This window comes from Sparus aurata, chromosome 1, assembly GCF_900880675.1.
Source record: "Sparus aurata chromosome 1, fSpaAur1.1, whole genome shotgun sequence".
Classification (NCBI taxonomy): domain Eukaryota; kingdom Metazoa; phylum Chordata; class Actinopteri; order Spariformes; family Sparidae; genus Sparus; species Sparus aurata.
In genome coordinates, this window is record NC_044187.1 from 39,234,443 (window position 1) to 39,253,721 (window position 19,279).

Genomic DNA, 19,279 nt, shown 5'->3' on the forward strand with positions numbered 1-19,279 from the left:
GTTGAGAATTTTAGATAAAGATGTCGTTACTTGAGACCAAAACAACTGTACCCCAGGGGATTCCTAAAACATACGTGTAAAAGTACCTATAGTACCTTGCGTGAAGAGTTGGCAGAGGGGAGATGATTCTAGCTTCATTAGCTGTCTGAGTCTGGGAGTAAGGTAAGTTCTGTGTACAATTTTTAAGTGTAAGTTTTGGTAATTGGGATTTTTTGACACTTTAATGATATTTTTCCACACTGTATCCCATGCTATTGCAGAAGTGATGAAGCCATAATTGTTCTGCAAGGATGTCTGAATCGTAATTGGTTTGTAAGAGGCCTGCAAGATTTTGGAATACAATGCTGACACAGTTCCTCTGGTGTTGGTGGTATTGTACATTTGTTTTGTCAGTTTGTGTTAAGAGAGTTCAGAGTTCCACAGGACCCCATAGGTCTTCAACGCAGCACAGAGTTGAAAATAAAGAAAAAAGGAAAAACCAGGTAAATTGTACTGTTCCTTGGAATGTACGGAGACCTTCAGTATGAAATAGCTGTCCCAATAAATGGATCCTACAATTTGACCATATTGGATAGGCTGCTGGTCGACTACCAAGCAATAAATTGTGATTTTGAAAGATTGGAGTATGATAGTGCCATTTATCATTTATGTTAGTGTAGTTAATCACCAGCTTCCAAGTGACCAAGACACTTGCATTAATAGGTCCCAAAAGCTCTTTAGCATGTTTGATTGGAAAGTCTACATAAATTAGTCTACATGGATACACTAACCCCTCTTCCAGGGGGCGCCAGGAAGTAGGGTTTCTTGGATCTAACCATGAGTTAATGATGCGCAGTACAAAAGACCAGAAATAAATTATAAAATCTGGAACACCCCAGCCTCCGTCCGATTTGTCTCTCTGAAGGGTTGTAAGTTTGATTGTTGGCTTTTTATTATTCCATATAAACTTACCAATCAGACTGTGAAGTTTATCCCAGTACCCCATTGGTGGATTCAGAGATAACATAGAGCTCAGGAAGCTAATCAAAGGTAGTACCATCATTTTTATAATTGAGATCCTGATGAATGATATAGGTTTTGACATCCACTTTCCCAAGTTCGTTCTAATTTTATCCAAGCATAAAGCATAATTATTATCAACAGTAGTTTCTAGCTTGGGAAAGATGTAAATTCCTAAATATTTAAATTGTTTAACAACTGGAATATTAAGTTGTGTCAGATCCTCTCTGTTGTTGTTTAATGCTAGAAGTGCTGATTTTTGCCAACTTATTTTATATCAAGAAATACTACTAAAATCTTCAAATAATTTAAATATATGGGGAAACCACCGTAATAGTTTACTGATAAATAAAAGTATATCGTCTACATGTAGCAATATATGATGAGTAGTGGAATTTATTGTAATAGGGATGATATCAATAGATTGGCATACCTTTTGAGCTAAAGGCTCCAGAAATAAAATAAATAGTAGGGGAGATAGCGGGCACCCTTGTCGAGAGCCTCTATAGATTGAAAATGTGGGGAACAAATATTGCCTGACAGTGCCTACTGCCGTTAAAGTAATGATGTTCTCTTGACCTTTTAATCAGGAACTCGGCATCCACTCTAAAAAGTGTATTAAGATCGCTTTTCACCAGGCCAAGATGATCTGCTCGTACAGCACAGAAAGAGTTTTGTTGTGCTTTTTCCAAAGATGTCACAGCTGTCTCTCCAACTCCACCATAATTTGTAGACGCGATTGGTTTAAAAATGAAGCAAATGAAGTAACATTGTCTTTTATAAAACCTTTAATGGCTTCCCAAACAAATCTAAAATCTTCCACCGAATCCAAATTGAGTGAGGCAAATTCTTGCAGCTTGGATTTAATCTGAGAACAAAAATCACTGTCTGACATTAAAGAAGTGTTAAATCTCCAGCGGGGTGCCTTTTTGTTAGTAGTTGGTAACAAACACTTTGCAGTAATTGCATGATGGTCAGATAGAGAGGTTAAGTAATGTCGGCTGACTGGGCTGCAGCGCATAATGAATTAGAAGTAAGTATATAATCTATTCTTGAACACATTTTATGTCTATTTGAAATAAAGGTATATTCTTTAACTCCAGGATTGTGGAAACGTCATATGTCCACCAGACTCAGGTCTGACATACATTGTTGCAGAGCCTTAGAACAGGATAATTGGGAACTGCCCACTGAAGGGTTTGATTTGTCCAACTGCCCCAACAAGTAGATAGTAGTCTGATAGTTTCATTAGTAAATTAGATAGTGTTAAATAGAATCGTTTGTCATAGTTAGCAGGAGCATAAGCACAAAATAAAAGCTATTTTCGTATTTGACATTGTTACTTTAATGAAGGCAATCCTCCCATCAGTGTCATTGCCGATGTCATTAATGTTTATGTCTGGTGAACGTCTGATTACCACTAACACGCCTTTTGTTTTATTGGCTACAGAGGAACTTCATACTTAAGAGTTGGTGAAACTCTTTGTAGACTCATTAGTAAGATGTGACTCCTGAATGAGTGCCATATCAACCTGATTCTTATCAATAAAGCTTAAGCAAGCTGCTCTTTTGGTCAACCGGTTTAGTCCTTGCACATTCCAGGACAAAACAGATAAGCTAGTCATTAGAATACTACTTCTCAATATTTCATATTCATTAGTTGAGAAGTAGTATTCTTGCCATATGGGTCCTTCAAGCTCCAGCGTCCAGCTACTGATTTTCTCAAATTTTCAGGATAGTTTGTGGAACGCAGCACAGTCCATATTTTAACAAAAAATAAATCAAATATAAAAGTAATCACCCCTCTTTACAAAATAGAATTTTGCCTTTCTACAATTGCCTTTCTTTTCCCAGTCTGCCTTTATTGAAAATAAAATAAAGCATCTTAAAGACATATTTAACACACACCTAGCTCATACTATAGTTTATTGTGTATTGAACCAATAAATAAATAAATAAAAGGAAAAAAATATTCTCAGCCTGCGTGAACAGCTACTTTTCCTTGTCTATCTGAAGGCTGAAGATAAATATCAGTTCATTAGATTCGATATATATTGTGGGCCTTTAGATAAACATGAAAAGAGAAAATTACTCATAATATCGTTAATGATTTATCAAATTCCATATACCAATCCCCACTCCCCACATCCCAACTCTTGATCTCTTCATTCCCATAATAAGCCTAAATTAATATTCCTTCTATTCCCAACTAAAAGTAAGGCAAGTGCTATCTACCTTTTGTCTTGAAGATGAGCTCATAAGCAGTTCTTGGTCAAACACAAGACAAACAAAGAAACCAAAGAGTGAATAATAATAATAACTGTCTGGCTTCTATCTAGTCAGATTCTTGTAGTATCTTCGCATTCTAACAACAAAATAATGCTAACGTTCTCATCCTATGCTCTGGGACTTCATCATCTTTCTCAAAATTGAATTTGAGCGGCATAGTTTTATCACCTCTTTATCTCCCACTGCACAACTTCCCACCTTCTTCACCTGTTCCAGAGCACGATCGTCCTCGATAATCATTGTCTTAGTTTTCAGTTCCAATTTGCACTTTGTCACCATAAATCAGATTCAGTAAAATCACAGTTCTTCACGCCAACAGTCTGAGCGCACGTATAGGAGCGACAGCAAAAGAGGTGGGGGAGGGAGGTTTGGGGGAGAAAGAAAGAGCGTGTCTTTCAGTGTACCTTTGGGCTAAATTCAATGTTTGCCCGTCAGCTTTCTCAGTAAGATTGTAGTCTTGTCATCACCTCCCTGCTCCCCCGGTTAATGAAACGGCGCTGGTGGCTGCCCTGCCAGCCCGGCCTGGTTACTGGAGAGTGTGTCGTCATGCTCTGGCAGGTGTGGAGCCGCATTGATGCTACCTTGGGCGCGGAAGGCTTGCAATCGCCTCCATCGCTGACTCGTACACCTGCGATCCACCATCACCAAACACTTTCAACTCCACTGGGTAGATCAGATGTAAATTCACTCCTTCCGTAGTTGAACGTATTGGCTTCTCTCTTTTTGCAGTTTAAACGAATAGTCTTGGTCAAAGTAAGTCCGTCTGTCACCATACACCATCTTTCTCTGACAGTCCCATGCAGCGCGGAGAACTTTTTGACGAGTTTCCCATGTTAGGAATCACACAACTATTGAGCGCGGTGTTGCTGGACTTTGTGTAGATTTCTTCTGAAGTGATCGGTGCGCGGCAACAATGTTAATTTCCTCCTCTGGTATCTCGAGTAAATCCGGATGTAGTTCTGCCTTGATTTATTTTCCAAATACTCCAGTTTATCAGACATTATTTTATGTTGTTCAAACAGGTGGATCAGTGCTTCGGCACGAGTTATCTCTCTGTCTTCCAGCTCACCCATTCTTACTTGTGCGGCCGAGACTTCGTCTTCTGTGCCGTTTATTTCTGCGTGCAGTCCTCTCTCTTCAGATCGTAACTTAGAGATATCTTTTTTTGTTTCATCATCACGTTGTTTTATGCTCAACATGAGTCTTTCAAGTCCCTTGTTTTCCTCACCTTGTGCCATTGTGTTTGGCGTTCGTTTCCTCCTGCGGCTTTTCTTTTTACTTTTCATTTTCATGTCACCTTAAACCATCCTAAACCTAGTTTTGAAAGGTCATATTTTATAAGTACTTTTTAGGGGTATTTTACAACGCAACTTGCAGCGTTATATCCCGCACCATCTCAACTGTGCGCCATATGTTTTCTCTGCCACGGAAAATCGTGTTGTCCTTTGTTCTTATAACTCTAAGTAAACCTTGACATGAACAGTTTTCATTGGACCACTACTTAACCAAGCAAGCAGTCCCTAGGTGAGGTGTGTGCATCACCCTGTCTAACAGGCACACCGTTTCAGACCCTGCTGAAACGGTGTGGCAAAGCTGTCGCCACCATAAAAGAAATTCCAATCACATCATTTCTGTTTGGGTGAAAGAAAAAAATCTGAGACAGAGGCTGTAAACAGAAACCAAAGCTATGCAAGAAATGGGGACTGATAAGAAGCCTCATAGTGTTTTATGATATAGTGTGAATTATCTGGTGACTTACCCCCAGGGAGGCAGCCAGGTGAAGAAGAAAGGCCATGGATGTCCTCAGCATACCCATCATAACTGATGTGATTTGTGGTTGAGTTCAACTGCTCCACTTTCTTGTTTCACTGACGTCCTCTCTCCTCTACTTGTTCCTGTTTGGCTGTTGGATGTTGGATGTTGTAGTATCACTGCACTGTAATTTGCTGAAGATTATCAGACTGTATATAATGTAGATAATAATACGGGGATGTAAAAAAGGCTCCATCTAGTGGTTAGACTACTTCATGTGTCATGGGTCTTCAGTGTTTTCACGTTGCTATTTAATGTAATTTGACTTTGAGTGAACATCATAATTTCAATTGTCATTATTGCTACTGTATGTAGCCTAATCCCCAACAAAACCAACTTTTAGATTTAAAATAGTGAAGTTACTTATTTCTACACGTTGTCATTTTCGGCTATGATTATGGAGGACTAAAAGGGACTCATTCATCACTGAATAAATCGATACATCCCTAAATAGATATAAAATAGATGATTAAATTCATGAATTCATTTTTAAGCCCATGTCTAAACGACTCACTTAAAAATACAACACAATCGTGTTTCAAAAATTCGACTCCGGTGGGACTCGAACCCACAACCTTTGAATAACCGCTCAAGCTTTTGACTAGAAGTCCAATGCGCTATCCATTGCGCCACGGAGCCACCTGTTGCTTATATCCTCGTAACACAATATAAACTGTATGTGATTGCATATATTGGGATCTCCTGACGTGAGAAAATTGTGCCGTAACGACGGCAGGTTTACGCTGAGCTGCGTTGCAGAGTGCGCTGCAGTAATGTTATAAGGTGGCGAAAACCTCAGTTTCCCTACTTGTGTCTCTCTCTTCCACTCGCCTCTGTAACGTTTCACTCATAGGCGAAATATCGATCTTGAATACGGTCCATACTGATTCTACAGAAAAGGTAGGTCGTTTTCTGCTTCTACCTCTGCCCCTGAAGCTTTACTGTCGGGTATCCAGACCCTGAAGTGTCAAAGTACGGTAAAATGACTTCCTGTGTATGCCTTCAAAATAAACGGGTGAAGATGTGCAAGCGGTAACTGCAACACTCACCGAAAACAGCATATGACGAAACACACCTCACCTCGATCTTTCGTCGTAAACATTAAATGATAATGATCATAATGATGGCAGTTGCTGGCCGGGCCGGCCCTGAGTAATTTGGAGCCCCAGGCAAGATTTGAGCAGGTGCCCCCTTGCATCTCAATTTCACATTACATTTTCATACACTCACAGAGAAACTGCATGTAACGTTATGTATTCAAGATTGTATTTATTCTAAGTCAAAAATATCACACAATTAAATAGTGGGAAAAAGTTATAAAAAAAATAAACAATATAAATAAGGCATTTCTCAAACATTTTATCTCTCAGCCTCAGCAAGTGCCATCTCTTGCTTTTTCAGCCCCTTTGCAAAAAGACCTCCAACTCCTTCCATTTTGCCATGTGGGTATTGTGCTCCAGGCTATCCTCATCAACCTTTAGCAAGTAGCTTGCATTTTTCTAGTCCTTTAGTCCTTCCTTTTTAAGTCCGTATGCTTTTGGAGAAAACATTTAGCAGCAGAAGCAGTGCAAGCTATCATTCTTGTTTGAGTACATCAGACAGCTTCTTTTTAATTTTTCCCATCTTACTTAGTAGATGGCCAGTCAGCATCTATTGGTGCAGCCTTTAGTCCTGATGCTGTGTCACTCTGCTGTGCTGAGGTAGAGGGGCAGGAGCACCTCATGCTGTGTCACTGGGGTAGTGGTGAAATGTTTTGAGAGTTCATCTGAAGAGAGAAGAGAGGTATATGTGACCACTGGATGTTACATTTTAATACAAAAAAAAAAAAAAAAAAACGATTCCCTTTCGTCTCTGAATCTTAAAGAGGTCCTGTTCTGCAATGATTACCTTTGACCCAAATTGGCTCCTTCTTCCAGCATATGGGCCTGAGAGCCCCTTTCACCTCTCGACCTGGCAAGAAGAGGAGAAACACAGTGCGTTTACATGCACAGCTTAGTCGGATTACAGCCATAGTTCCACTATGCTACTCAATCAGATAACTGCAATTGTCCGAGTATACATGTCGGTGAGAAAAAAGAATTATTGGGCCGAAGCATGTCATACCTTGGTACGATAGGTGGCACTGTACCCATTTCAACTAGTAGTAACAGAACCACCTCTGGCTGATGTCTTTATGTCACCAGTAAGAACAAACTCTGCCTCGGCATTCGAGAAAGATGGCGTACAAAGAGCGAGAGGAAGCTACATCTTTGTACATTATGTATATGGTGTACATGATAATTAGGCTACACAAGCTAGATGCATATTGGTTCTCTTGCTTGCGGTGATGTCGGAGGAAAGACACCGCTGCCACCGTCCTACTTCCGGCTCACGGTCCCGGAGAAAATAATTTAATCTTCTTAACTTTTGCAGATTCCCAAATAGCATAAGAAGGTCAAACAATAGATCTTTTCCATGTTATTGTCAAGCCAAGATAGTTTTATTTCTTAATGAGCTTGGTTTGGGGAGAAACCAGCCCCTCCCTTTGGTGATGGGAACAGATGTTCAGATTATACTTCTTTGTGTTTAATTCTTCTGTATTTACCAGTAAAATGTCTCTGACATGTTTTGTTAAGATAGAACTAGAAGGAATATGTATATGTCATTGGTTCTATTGTATATTCAGGTGTTTTATGCCTTAATCAAGTTTTAATTCTTTTTGAGTGGTAAGTGATTTAACTCATGTCGCATCTTTTCACGTAGACAAAATTTGACTTTTAAGCCATATTGAAGTTTTTGGAAAGTTAAAATACGATTTCGAAACATTAAAACAAGAGTTTTGAGCAGGACTTCCGGGTTGATGGCTTGCTAAGCGGACGCTTGGAAGAGAGCTCCCGAATAAAGTTTATTTTAGCTTGATAATTACGCCTATAAAGTGACCATAACTTTACGGCAACGACCTTATCAGGTTACATTTACATTCGAAATGTCGGAAGGAAACAAAAAAGAGAGGCCGGCTACGAGAAGTGCTGAGGCAGTGGCGGCGGCGGAGCAGTAACAGCAGCTAACGTTAGCCACGTTGGTAACTGAGCTCTAGAAATCCCGGAGTAACATCACAGAAGCACTAACAACAGCGCTCTTACCGATTCAGACAGCACTGGAAGCCGTAAAAAGCCAGGTTGAATTGTTTGAGGCTCATTGTACCGAGACGAAGGGCGCGCTCTCAGACCACACACCACGCTGGAAACATCCATAGGGGAACTGCAATCCACCGTGCAGGACCTTGCTAAGGAAAATGAAGGGCTAAAAGATACATTGGATGGACATGAAAACAGGCAGAGGCGTATGAACCTAAGGGTCCTCGGTATTGCCGAGGACAGCGAGCACGGACAATGTCCCCAGAAATTTATGTCCGAGCTTCTGGTGAAAGTGCTGAACAACGAAAGCTTTACACTTCCCCGACCATTCATCCTATGCTTTCATCGCTACCAGGAGAGGGAACGAGTGCTCCAGCTGGCGATACAGAACGCCAACTCTCCTACGGGGGTAAGAAAATCCTTATTTTCCCGGACTTTAGTGCCCGGCTGGTGGCCAAGCGTACTAGCGCCTATAAGAAGGTGAAAGCACAGCTGCACGAGAGGGATATCAAGTTCAGCCTCCGATACAATGCTGGTGGTGTACTTCAAAGGGTCCCGACACTCGTTCAGCACTGCTGGGGCTGCGGAGGCCTTGTTTAACCAACACCTCGACCCAGATGTTGGAGCCCGATATAGCTCTGACCGTTGAAGTAAGCAGCCTCTTCTCGTTGCCATGATGTACGACTACCATGGCAACTGAACACCATAAGAGCCCTACTCTTTGATCTGACCTCTCTACGTTATGGCACAGTAATTGCACAGGACAATTTAAAGGTTTTGTACAACATTGGAGGCTCTTAGTTTATTACATTTCATTTATTTATGTTTTTATTATTTATTTATTTTTCTTTTTATTGACTGACAGACTTTTATTCACATGGACAATACAATAAGTGCCTGATTCTCAGAACTGATTTAAAAGAAGTTCATTCATGTGGGAGACTTTCTGCCAATGTGTTTTTACTTTATTTGTATGTTACTTTATTCCCCATTTTGGAAAGGCACTCAATACACAGCATTACTCTGGTTTAATATGTTATTGGCCACCCAGCTTTTCATTTCGGTATATTTTACTTCGTGGCTCATTGGATATTTTTGGTTGAATTGCTATATTTTCTTTCTTTTTTACAATGACCAGTTATAGTTCATAAGAATTTCAGACAGTCAGTGGTTGTCTTCTGGTCAGCAGTCACTACTGCATCGCTGAGTCTCCATACTGTTTGACTAAATAACTGAGATGGGAGGTGACAGGGACAAAATCTATTGAGATATAAAAAGATACTCTCAAGTCCCATTTCCAACGCTGTTACATTCTGTTATTATTACGCTATTCACTTTCGTCCCTTTCTCTCTCTTTCAGTGTATACTGCTATTGATTAAACTTGGGAGCTCTACTAGGTAGGGTAGATGGCTCAATGAGGGTCACAAGGAAGTTATGTGTATATCACAGAAGGGAGGGGGGGTGGGGGGACACACAGGGATGTTATAACACCACATGTCAGGATTACATTTCATTCTGATCAGGGGTCACTTGGATGGCTAACTACACTATACTATCCCTCAATGTTAGGGGATTAAACTCACCATTTAAGCGCTCAAAAGTTCTAGATTTATTGAAAAGGAAAAATGTAGATGTGGCTCTCCTATCTGAGACTCATCTAGAACCGTCTGATGTCCATCGTATGCAGAACAAACACTACAGAGTAGTAGCATCCTCAGGGGATGGATCTAAGACCAAAGGGGTTATGATTCTAATCAAACGTAAACTAAATCTGGCAATTGATAAAGTTAGCTGTAATAATTCAGGGAGATTGGCTTATTGTGGGGTTTCTATCCAAGGGAAAAAAATAGCCTTTGCAAGTATATACGCGCCCACAACCTGTGACCCATCTTATTTTCCTTGGTTAACTAAAGAGTTACTGTGTCTCTCTAATTACTCACTTATTGTAGGATCAGACATGAACACATTTTTTGATTGTAATCTAGATAGATCTAATCCATCCATTACGCACTCACAAGCCTTATCCTCCGACGCTTTAAAGAACTTTGCTAAGGACATTAATTTGGTGGATATCTGGAGGATTCAGAATCCTACGGTTAGAGATTACACATACTTCTCCCCATAACATAAAATGTTCTCAAGAATAGACTATATCCTAGCCACACCAAACCTGATTACAACTGTAAATGAAGTTGTATTCCTACCTCGTAATATCTCTAATCATTACGCAATAATAACCTCATTTAATCTGGTTCTCCTACAAGGTATCCCTTCCAGGTGGAGGTTTAATACAACTCTTCTTAAAAATGAAAAATATCTCTCACAAGTTAAAACCAAATTGGTAGAATTTATTAATATTAACAAAGATTCAGTCTCGGATAACGCAATTGTATGGTCAGCGATCAAGGGCTTTCTGCGCCACAGTGCGATTGGTTTCTCATCTTATCTTAAAAAATGCAGATTGCAAAAGATTTCCCAATTAGAACAGGCTTGCAGTAATTTAAAGAGAGAGCTTAAGGACAACTATGGGGATGAAGTGGAAAGAACGCTTAAGTCAATGAGGGCAGAGCTAGATGATATACTTAGGCCGTGGGTTGAATTTATGATGCACACCACCAAACATAGATATTATACTGACAGCTGTAAACCAAGTCGTCTCCTTGCTTTAACGTTGAAACGGCAAGAAAACCAATTCAACATCCCATCTATTAACTCCCCGGTTAAGGGATGGGTCACCAAAAAAGCCGATATTAATAATACATTTAAGTCATTTTTCGAGAATCTAAACTCCTCAGAGGACAGACTTATACCGGAATTATTTGATTCATTTTTTGACAAGCTGAACTTACCAACGCTATCTGACAATAAATCTAAGGAACTGGATGCCGCAATAGCTTGAGATGAGCTACACCCAGCAGTTAAATTAACCAATAGGGGGGGCTCCCCAGGAATTTATGGGATCCCTGCTGAGCTTTATTTAGAACTACGGAATATTATAGGTCCGATTTGGTTAGACACTTTTAATTCTGCTATAAGAAAGGGCTATTTCCACAAAGATCTTAACACAGCACTTATCTCAGTGCTTCAATAGCCTGGCAAGGATTCCCAGAACTGTGCAAGTTACCGCCCTATATCGCTAATTAGCGCAGATATCAAACTTTACTCCAAAGTTGTTGCTTTGCGTCTGGACAAAGTCGTGAGGAAGTTAATCAATCCGGACCAAACCGGCTTCCTTAAAGGACGGTGAGCATCAGACAATGTCCTCCAGCTTTTACATGTCATCGCTGATGCCAAAAAGACAGGCTTGCCAGGTGGACTCCTATTTCTTGATGCGGAAAAAACATTTGATCGCTTGGAATGGGGATATCTGTGGAAAGTCATGGGAAAATTAAAATTTGGTCCAAATTTTATTAAAATGATACAAGTTTTATACTCTAATCCATCTGCCAGGGTTGTCACAGCTGGGCACCTTTCTGATCTTTTTAGTATAGGTCGCGGTTCTAGGCAGGGCTGCCCAGCATCTCCTGCCATTTTCAATTTGTCTCTCGAACCGTTAGCCCAATATATACGACAAAGCACATTAGTTACTCCAATTCAAAATAGGCTCCTTATCACACTCAATTTCAGTGTATGCGGACGACACACTTGTTTACCTCTCCAACCTACAACAGTCTCTTCAAGTGTGCTGAAAATCATAGAACACTTTGGTACACTTTCTGGTTATGTAACTATTGTTGAACACAGATCTGAAGAAATTAAAAATCAAATCCTGCATACCGGTGGCGCAAAAAGCAGTATATTTAGGTATAGAAATGAGTCCCAATAGCAAAAAATAACTACTCTTCCATTTTGAAAAAAATTGAGGATGACCTTGAGAGATGGGCAGCACTCCCTTCATCAGTGCCTGCCCGTGTAGCTACAATCAAAACTAGAACTGCAAGCAGTTATGAACGGGGCCAAGCCCCCCCCCCACGCGATTTCGGACCCCGCGCACCGATTTGGATTTGTTGTACTAAGCCACGCCCACATTGACCAGTAATGACCACCTTCAAGATATGGCCTCAGGATTGGCCCTACATCATACCGACCAAATTTGGTAAAAATCGGTGTAGCCATTCAAGAGATATAAACTTCCCATATTTTTAGCGCCCCCTGCAGGCGGATATTTGTAGTTTTTTGTGTCTGAGATATTTGCAGGAGTCTGGACCAACCCTCCAGATTGCACTGTTTCCTCAGCCCCTCGGGCTTGGCCCCCTAATGAATGTGCTACCACACATAAACTTTGTAAGTTCTATGCTCCCTTTACCAACCCCAGCGGGGTTTTGTCAGAAACTTGACTCAAAGCTTAAAAAGTTCATTTGGAATGGGAAAAAAACTTGCATTAAATGGTCAACATTACAATGAGATAAACCCCAGGGTTGATGGGCTTGCCCAAACTTTAAGTTATATCATTGGGCGTTCGTGCTGCGTTCCTTGAAACACTGGTTTGATACAGAGGTAGCTTCTCCCTGGAAGACACTAGAACAGGAGCTGGTTCATCCCCTAAGACTTCGGGATGTGGCTTTCTCTGGACTCAAACCTAAGAAATGTTATTCTCAATTTGGCCCGATAATATCATATGTTATACAAACTACGGTAAATGTAGAGAAATGTATGGGTTTTAAGTCAAAATGGCATAAACACTCCTATTTGGCATAACGCCAATTCATTGACGGGTAGCGAACCATTCATTTCACAATTATGGGCTCAACATGGCATTTGGATATTGGGGGATATCTCAGGCCAAAACGCAATTCTGGATTTTCCCAATCTAATGTCCCATTGCGGTATCTCAAGAAACTCACAGTTTGTCTATTTTAGAGTAATGTCAGCCCTTAATTCACTCAAGGTTCCTTGGGGGGCTGATTTGTGGATTCACCCTTTAATATCACTGATGAAGAAAGCTCCATATAAGAAAACAGTCTCTTATGTTTATAATAATCTCCTATCATACATCCCTGCAGAATCCCCCCGAGCGCAGATGTCACAGGACCTACTTAACACCACGTAAAAGACTTATAATGGGCTTAGCTCCCAATCCTGATTGTACATTCTGTATTTAGGGCGTTATGGGTACATTGATGCATGTCTTGTGGGAGTGTCCAGATGTACAAAGGTTCTGGGTTGAAGTGGTGGATAAGGTGTCTGATCTGATAGGAAGGAAACCCACTCTGGAACCAGCACTACTTCTCTTAAATGATGACTCCAGGTTCAAGATTGCTGAGGAGGAACGTAAACTCTGGTTGGCTGGCATGACTGCAGCAAAAAAAATTATAGTTTTAAGGTGGCTTCCGCCACATCAGTTATCAATAAAACACTGGCTACAAGCTCTCCTCGTGGTGATCTACCTGGAGTGGTTATCAGCTCGCATTAATAATTCTAAGCCACAAACATTGCAGATGTGGAAAAAAGCTGCAGAAGATGTTCAAACATTATTGTCATGACCTTTGAGGTTCATCTGTGTCACGCTGTATGTTTGTAATCCTGTATATCACATTGTACTATTTGTCTGTCTTGATTTGGATTTTGTAAAAATGTATAACTGTGTGTCCCATGGGGAGGGGGAGGGATGTGGGGGTGATTTGTGTGTTCCGGGGGAGGGATGGGTAGCGATGTTGTGGGTATTCAATGTTTGTGTTTAGTCTCTGTGTTTTTAATGTCAAAATCAATAAAAAGTTGATTACAAAACAATAGTTTTGGGAGTCTAAACCCAGATCACAGACGGAGTCAATGCGTTTACATGACACTCAAGAAAACCTAATTACTGGGTTAGTCCGACTATGATCAGATTTTTAAGATGCATGTATACATATTAGTCTAACTAAAATCGGATCAGATCAGATTTCTCCTGTTCGAATTAAAACACCTAGATTATTCGATTGATAGTCGCATTACCCCTTGCATGTATACATTCCATCAGATCAGACCGGATTTTGCGTTCTGCGTAGGCGTGAGATTTCTTTCCCAGGGCCGTGAGCCGGAAGTAGAAGGGCGGCAGCGGCGGCGTCTTTCTTCCAAAATAACCGCAAGAAAGAGCGCCATTGTGCATCTAGTTTGTTTAAAAATCATTTACACTATATATGAAATGTGCAAAGATGTAGCTTCCTCTCGCTCTTCATACGCCACCTTTCTCGAATGCCTAGGCAGTTTGTTGTTGCTGGTGACGTAAAGAGGTCAGCCGCAGGTGGCTCTGTTACCACTAGTTGAAATGGGTACAGCACCACCTATAGTACCAGGGACATGCTCCGGCCAATAATGCGTTTTTCTCACTGGCATGTATACTCGGACAATTGCAGTTGTCTGATTGAGTAGCAGAATTTCTAGGCGCAGTCACGGGCCGGAGGGGATCTGGTTTGGGAGCCACTGGATTTCATCTCTGCTTTTCGCGGATGATGTGGTCTTGTTGGCTCCTTCGAACCAGGACCTCCAGCATGTCCTGGGGCGGTTTATAGCCGAGTGTGAAGCGGCTGGGATGAGAATCAGCACCTCCAAGTCCGAGGCCATGGTTCTCGACCGGAAAAAGGTGGCTTGCTCCCTCCGGGTTGGGGGAGAGTTCCTGGCTAAAGTGGAGGAGTTTAAGTATCTTGGGGTCTTGTAAGGGAATGGTGGAACGTGAGATTGACAGGCGGATCGGTGCAGCGGCTGCAATAATGCAGTCATTGTATCGGACCGTCGTGGTGAAGAGAGAGCTGAGCCAAAAGGCGAAGCTCTCGATTTACCGGTCAATCTACGTTCCTACCCTCACCTATGGCCATGAACTTTGGGTCATGACCAAAAGAATAAGATCCCGGATACAAGCGGCTGAAATGAGTTTCCTCTGCAGGGTGGCAGGGCACTCCCTTAGAGATAGGATGAGGAGCTCTGTCACCCGGGAGGAGCTCGGAGGTGGCTCTGGCATCTGTTTCAGATGCCTCCGGGATGCCTCCCTCGGGAGGTGTTCCTGGCATGTCCCGTTGGGAGGAGACCCCGAGGAAGACCCAGGACACGCTGGTGTGACTATGTCACTCAGCTGGCCTGGAAACGCCTTGGGATCCTCCCGGAAGAGCTGGAGGAAGTGTCCGGGGAGAGGGAAGTCTGGGTGTCCCTGCTCAGGCAGCTGCCCCCGCGACCCTGCCCCGGATAAGCGGACGAAAATGGATGGATGGATGGATGGATGATTAATCACCAGTGATTAATTACCTTTATTATTAAGTAGTGTATCTCCTACAATAGACTAATAATGAAAGTTTGATGAGATTCATTCAACTTTATTGTCATTGCAATGCAATGCCGTCTAACCAGAGTGCAAGTGCAGTGTATGGATGTATATGGCCTATGAATGATATGGGAAAGCTAAGGTATGGAGTATTAACAGTAATATATTTTAACTGCACTTAAACACTGATGTAAACTTGAATAAACATGAACTGTGATACAATAAACCAAAGGCTTACAACTACCCTGTTACTTATAAAGGGGATGGACAACTATTAGCATTTTAACTGACATACAAGCAGGAAAACACAGCAAACAGGTTAAAATAACACCTGAACAAGCCTAACGTTAACTTTCCAAATGTCCCTTTTAGGATTAGGATTAGGAGTTTATTTATTTAAAACAAGTACAATGCACAAAAGAACATTAATCTCGTAAAACAAGAAAAAATGTATTGAGACAGGTTATAGCAATTTTGCTAGTTTCCGCCTGTAATCCCTGGGCAGGTAAGAACAGATGAAGAACCTGATGAATTACGTCGACTCGAGCTCTTTACTGATTATTAAACAATGCTACTATCATCTGAAGTAAGCTAGCAAGTTAACACTCTGCTCCAACAATGGTAACTACAATGCATTAAACTATTATGGGTGCCCATGCTGACCCCTGTCCATCGCTCAAAGTGCCAACAATGGGAAAGTGAGCATCAGAACTGGTCCACAGAGCTAGGGGTGTCCCGATATTCTTATCGGATCGGACGCCGATATGCCCTTATTTGGGCAAATTTGTATCGGCGAACCCTCCAGTCTAAGCACCGATCCAATCCCTACCGGATTCCAGAAGGCATTTCCTCCCGGCATTTCCTCCCATGTGATCACGTGATGCGCGCTGTGGACATGCACCCGGAAACAAAACAACAACAACAGCATGTGCTGCAGCAGAGTAGAGCGCGTATGAGGACAGAGGATACAAAATGTCAGCAGTTTGGGAGTTTTTTACGTTGGATTCACCCACCAGCAAAACAGCAAAGTGCAAGGTCTGTGCGAAGGATATTCCGAGGGGTGGTACAAAGGTCGCCAATTTTAACACAAGCAACTTAATTAGCCACCTGGAGAAGAAGCATGCTAAAGAGTATGCTGCTTTCGTCGAGAACAAGAAAAAACAAGGACCGCAGCAACAGAGTATTGAAGCCTCACTTATTGCACGGCAGAAATATCCCATCGAGAGCACACAAGCAAAGACAACAACCCAGTTCCTAGTTGAAATGATTGTTCTCGATGACCAACCCCTTCAACTCGTTGAAAACATTGGATTTCGCCGCTTCGTTAACCATTTAGAGCCAAAGTACCCCATGCCAAGTCGTCATCACATAACAGACAAAAGCCTCCCCATGCTGTATGAGAAAGTGAAGGAATACGTTGCCGATCAGATAAACAAAGCAGAGGCTGTAAGCTTTACAACAGACATTTGGAGTTCGAGCGTGAGCCCTGTGTCTATGACAAGTTTAACAGCAATCTGGGTGGACACCTCTACATTTACACTTAAAAGTGCGGTTCTGCACGCAACTGAATTCCGTGGGTCACATACTGCTAAAGCCATTGGCGAGAAAGTGAGAGAGATGTTTGCAAGATGGAAGATCACCATGGATAAATTCCACGTTGTATTGTGCGACAACGCAAGCAACATGCGGAAAGCATTCGAGGACATGCAAGCTGCGAGTTTGGGGTGCTTTGCCCACTCGCTCCAACTCGTGGTGAAAGAAGGCCTGCTGTCACAAAGAAGCGTGAAAGACGCGTTGGCTAAAGCTAGAGGAATAATTGGACATTTTAAACACTCACCACTGGCTACATCACGCTTCGAGGATATCCAAAGAGAGCTCGGTGCGACAGAAACAAAACGTTTGCTCCAAGACGTGGCGTCAAGGTGGAACAGCTCATTCTATATGATACAGAGCATGTTGGAGCTGAGGAGGGCCATTTCATCATATGGAACTGAACACGAGCTGCCATCAACCCTCACAGCCAACGAGTGGGCTTTGCTGGAGAAAGTCGCCCACGTTCTGGAGCCTTTTGAAGAGGTGACCAAAAAGATCAGCCTTTCCACCTCGACTGCAGCTGAAGTGATCCCCCATGTATCCTTGCTAAAAATAGCTCTTGCTGAGGAGACCCCAGAAGACACTGGTATAAAAACTATGAAGACCACCCTCCTAGAGAGTGTCCAAAAAAGATTTGAACACGTCGAAAAGGAGCCCTTGTATGCAGTTGCAACCCTTTTGGATGCACGTTTCAAAGACAGGTATGTCCATTTTCCAAGTAACAAACAATATGTAATATAGTCCAAATCTGTAACTGTTCATATTAAATATACTGCTCAAAAAAATAAAGGGAACGACAAAACGACACAATGTAAAAAACAAACGTTCACAACATTTTGCTAAAACAAAATATATTAATTTAATTTTACATTGATCATTCTGATCATTCTTATGTTATTTTGGTGTTCCCTTCATTTTTTTGAGCAGTATATATCTACACACACATGAATAATGGCCAAACAGCATCATATTGCGTGAAGTTACGTTATTGTAGTGTCAGCAGCAAAGCATCAAGAGCTACTAGCTTTTGTGTAAAAGATTTAATTAGCCTACACCAGTGGTTCTCAAACTTTTAAACAGGAGGTTATAGTTTAGAGACTTATTATCTCTCATTGTAATTTGTTTCAGATTCTTGACAACTGCAGACAGCATCAAGCATGCAAAGGATGCACTGGCCAATGAGGTGGAGAGAATGGAGGAGTCTTTGGGCTTAGCTGAAGCAGCAGGACCAGCAGAGAAGACCCCACGTATGGCAGCACAGGCTGAAGCAAGCGGCAGTGGCAGAAAGAGCAGCTTGATGAGGGCATTTGACAAAATGCTCCAGGAGCATGGGGATGGGGCGGTAGGTGAGGCGGGTAGCCCAAGGTCCGAGCAAATTCGCACATATTTGTCTCAGCCAACCATCCCACAAGAACAGAGCCCATTCCAGTACTGGAGAGACAACAAATCAACGTTTCCCACCCTGGCTGCTACTGCTGCAAAGTTTTTCAGTGCTCCATCTACCAGTGTAGATAGTGAGAGACTGTTCAGTGTAGCCTCCAACATTATTGATTCAAAGAGAAACAGGCTAGGAGGACAGAAAGCAGAAGAACTCATCTTCTTGAAGAAGAACTTGCCAGAGTTCTTGGGGTTGAAATTGTGAGCAGTTCTACTGATGGTTTACACAGTGTGTAAGTCTACTTGAAAAGCAGTACTGATTTAGTTTGTATTTGTGTAAGCCTACTTGAAGGGATGTTTTTGGGTAGAGTTGCCATAACTTGCCAACTTGGCATACTGAATGTGGCTGGCTGCTTCCCCCCTCTGTAATTGTTGATTATTTTTATTTATGTTGAACAGCCTTAGCCTATACAAGTTGGAATGCTGTTGCAATATTGTTTCTTTAAAATATTTCTAAAAAAGAAACTACCAGTATTTAATGGTTGCATTTAGGGATTGTTGTGTATTTCTTTATCCCATATGGTACCTCATTATTTTGTGTTTGCCCACCTGTTGAAGATTATTTGTTACAGTATTACACGGTATTGCTGCACTAGTTTAATAACTGGTAACTGTATTCCTGTTTACTTGTTTACTGAGTAGAATATGCTAATTTTGTTTACTGAGTAGAAAATGCTCATTTTGTTTACTGAGTAGAATATGCTCACTTTGTTTACTGAGTAGAATATGCTCACTTTGATTTTACTTGAAAATATCATTGCACTACTGTTGTAAGTGATACAACAGTTTAAAACTTAA

The 19,279-nt window shown here is 41.6% G+C and overlaps 1 non-coding gene across 1 annotated transcript; it reads right to left on the reverse strand.

Annotated features, from left to right (window-relative positions):
- Positions 1–5,647: 5,647 nt before the first annotated feature.
- Positions 5,648–5,739, reverse strand: trnar-ucu (transfer RNA arginine (anticodon UCU)). The gene is given in 2 exon segments: positions 5,648–5,683; positions 5,703–5,739. It is a non-coding gene; the product is annotated as a tRNA-Arg (tRNA).
- Positions 5,740–19,279: the final 13,540 nt, after the last annotated feature.